The following is a 4,169-nucleotide window of genomic DNA, read 5'->3' as shown; positions in this document are numbered from 1 at the left end:
TAATGGTCAATTAAATATGATTTACAAATTCTAATATTTCGGCCACCACTTTTTTCGTGATTGTTAAATGCAACCTCCAGTTGAGGATTTGGTCAATTTGGAGTGGAACTACCACCATTCAAAGGAAGAAAAAGGAATTCCCATCTCCTCAAACCAAAAATAAAAACTCCTAGTAAATCATATAGTGAGTTTAACTTAGGTAATTGATGGTATAAAAAATATTTATGCAATCAAATTACTTATTGGGTAATTATATGTACATATTTTGATAAATATTAACTGGTAATCTAATAAAAATTATAATTGACTAATTAACCTGTTATCACATATTAAAATCAATTGATAGTATAAAATAAAACATTACATTAATATCGTTAGTGCATATAATTACTTACAAGGTTAATAGCATTTTTGGTCTTTTATTTATTGGTAATTTTTAATTTTAATTCTTATTATATCTGACAAAGCACATTTAATCTTCAATTACGCACAATGTTGCACTTTTAATCTCTTTGCTTATGACTATTTATAGATTTTCAAAATTACTAATTGTTCCTCCGTTTGTTTATCCATAGATTATGTTAAATTTGTAATGTTATGAAGGTAATATACTTTTAAAAAAATAGTACAAATATTATACATTTCCTACATAGAAAGATCAAAATTCAAAACTACATATTTTAGTTAATTAAATGTTAGATGTGTTAAATCATATATATCACAAAGTTCAAAATTATAATTTACCTATAATTGAGGGACTCAAAATATTATTTTCTTTTGACCAAAAAATAATTGTTTTCCGAGAGTTAAATCCTAAAATATTTACCCAAGACTTTTACGGTTTTACCTTACACGTTAAAGGTGATGCAATGATTTGGTCATTTAGGAGTTAGGAGCACTATATGTTATACAAACAAATTAAATCAACAATATAACATGGTCTTGGGGCACACTAGTCAAACTATGGAATAATATTTAATTCAGTCTCGTCAACAAAAATTACACCCTACTAAAATTTTCATTATGAAGTGAGCCCCAACTTTTTATTTTTCTTTTCTCTATTTTATTTAATAAATAAATTTAAATTATATATATATATATATATATATATATATATATATATATAAATAAATTTTACATCATCAGTATAGTTTAACTTGTAATTACAGGTTAGTTATCAATTTATACTTATTATAAAAAAATACTTATAATTATTTATGAGTGATATTATTTTGTAAATACTTACAAACCATCAATAAATACAACTTAAATTCAAATTATTTTTTAACATCTTTCGTGTGGAGGGGAGGTTTGTTTAATTTTTAGAAGATGTGCTTGTAAATCTCGAGAGAAAATAACAAATGGTCCATTTTGTTTGGAATAAATTTAAAATAATTCCTAAAGTATACTCTAAATAGTGTTTTTCTTCTTTAAATTTGTCGAAAGACCTTAAACAAACTTTGTCTATTAGATTTAAGGAAAATTCTAGCCAGTAAAAAAGGATTTTGCAAAAACTCAAATTTGGAGGTATAATTTTTGTGGTTTTTGCTATTTTCGATCTATTTCTAAAATTTGGTACTTCTATTTAGTGTCTAATATAGGTTTTTTGTATTGTACTTTTTAGGATTTGATGAGACTGGCGGTTTAATATTTTTCTTATCCATGTTACCATTAAAATTAATAGACACAATTTATTAAATATTTATTGAAGACGATTTGACACCTATTTTAAAAATAAGGAAGCAAGATTAGTGAAATAATACCAAATAGGTCGACTCATGACTAAATGAGTCATGGATTGAGTCTACTACTATTGGAATGTTTAGTCTATTTTCTCATCATTACACTTTTAGGCTCTTTCATAAAGATTTTAACTACCAAGTTGAAAATGGGAACTTAATTAATTAACCACCATTTACATTTTGGCCTACTAATACTTGACTTGACTCTACTAAATTCCCCGTCGAATGCGCCTACCTAGTGACGTTTTGATTGCAAAACAATTTCGTTTTCTTTTGTTTCTTTTTCATTTGTTTTTTTTCTTAAGCCCCCCCCCCCCCCCTCCCTCGAAATATCATGTATGTTTGAAGAGAATATTTTGTGCAAGAAAAAAGGTACTATTTCAATAGTTGAAGTCCTTCGTCGAAAAAGAAAAAAATAATACTTCAAGTCCTTCCAGTTAGTTTTGTGAGTAGAAGATCTGTTTTAAAGAAAGTGACAATATACTTGAGGAGTGTTGATCGGTATTCTTTCGTTAAAAAATTATATTGTGTAGCTAGATTTTTTATTTTTTTTATGTATATAGATTACATATAGACATTTCTTGGTTTTTATACGATTTTACTTCTTTATATTTTGATATTCTTAGTCAAAATTCTGACTCCGCCACCGACTCACATATTTGACCACTCAAAAAAATAATTACAACCGTTATATGTATTATTATTTATGTATAAAATTCATATAGATTATATGTATATATATATATATATATATATATATATATATATATTAATATACAACAAAAATACATTTCCCAAAAGTAATCTTGAAAAATCTGTCAGAAACTGTGTTTTATTTTTGGGTAAAACGTTAACCAAAATTCTCTAAAAATTTCAAAACTTTTATTTCTAATTGCCTCTTTAACATTCTCAAAGGGAAGGACGATTTGGTAATTAAAATATTATTTTAGTTATAAAGCCTTTTCCGAGGAAAAAATCAATAATAATTTAGGGAAACTTAAATAAATACAATAAATTAAGAAAATATTTACAATTTATAGCAATAATATTTTTTTCACTACGCACTTATAATACATTTATAATACAATTTTAATATAATTTTAATACATATTAGCTAGAATAATTTATAAAATGCATATAATTCAAGTTTTACTCATAGATAATATATTTATCACATTTTAATACACTTATAATACGTTGTGTCAATTTCTTATCAAACAAGTATAATATATTTTAAAACACTTATAATATATTTATATTGCATGCATAATTCACTTTTAATACATGACAAATATATAATAATATTTTTATGTATTGCTATAGATGGTAATAAATAAAAAAATATCGCTAAAATCAGTAATTATTTATTAAAAAATATTTTCCTTATAATTTTTTTAATAAATTAATAATAATAACTAATTTAGTCCGATATAATAGTTGCTATTAAAACTGGGCTATTCGTATAGTGTCTCTTGTAAGAAGTGCATCAGCCCAGAAGATTTACATGGAGCCCTTTTAAAACCTGAAGTTCTTTGGCCCATTAGCCCATGAGCCTGTACAAATCATGGGCCAGCCTCCTGGATGGGAATGTGAGGCTCTTACGTCTAGTTGAAATAAGAGAAAACTACCTAATTAGATAAAGGGAAATTTTGTATTACATTAAGAAAATATTTATTATTTATAGCAATAATAATTTTTTTTATTGAACACTTATAATACAATTTTAATATATATTAGCGAGAATAATTTATAAAACTCATATAATACAAGTTTTATTCATGGATAATTTATTTATCACATACTTTAATACACTTATAATATATTGTGTCAATTTCTTACCAAACAAGTATAATATATTTTAAAACACTTATAATATATTTATATTGCATGTATAATTCACTTTTAATACATAGTAGATATATCATAATATTGCTATATATTGCCATAAATAGTAATAAATAAAAAGTATCGCTAAAATCAATAATTATTTATTAAAAAATATTTTTCCAAATATTTTTTTCATAGATAAAATCTGAAACACAGATACATAGGAAGAGAGACGAGCGAGAGAGGAAGAGAGACGAGGGAGTCAAGCGAGAGAGCCAGTGTACCTAGATACATGTGAATCACGCTTGAATACAGTATATGTGGAACAAATTACACCTAATTTGACATTCATGTATCTAGCGAACAGAAAGTGATACATAATATAAGGTAATTTATCAAACTAATTGGTCAAGACATAAATACAATCTAAACTAGTGGAATTTGTGTTGTTTGTTCTTGAAATAATTGGGTCAACGTCTTAGAGGCTCTTTCTTTAATTATCTTTTTGTAAAATTTATTTCGAAGTTAATTTAATTAATATCTTATAATACTTTATATTATATTTTTGTTCAATTACATCTACGAAAAAAAATAGTTATG

Source organism: Solanum dulcamara, chromosome 8, assembly GCF_947179165.1.
Source record: "Solanum dulcamara chromosome 8, daSolDulc1.2, whole genome shotgun sequence".
Lineage (NCBI taxonomy): Eukaryota > Viridiplantae > Streptophyta > Magnoliopsida > Solanales > Solanaceae > Solanum > Solanum dulcamara.
Note: the sequence above shows the minus strand (reverse complement) of the source record.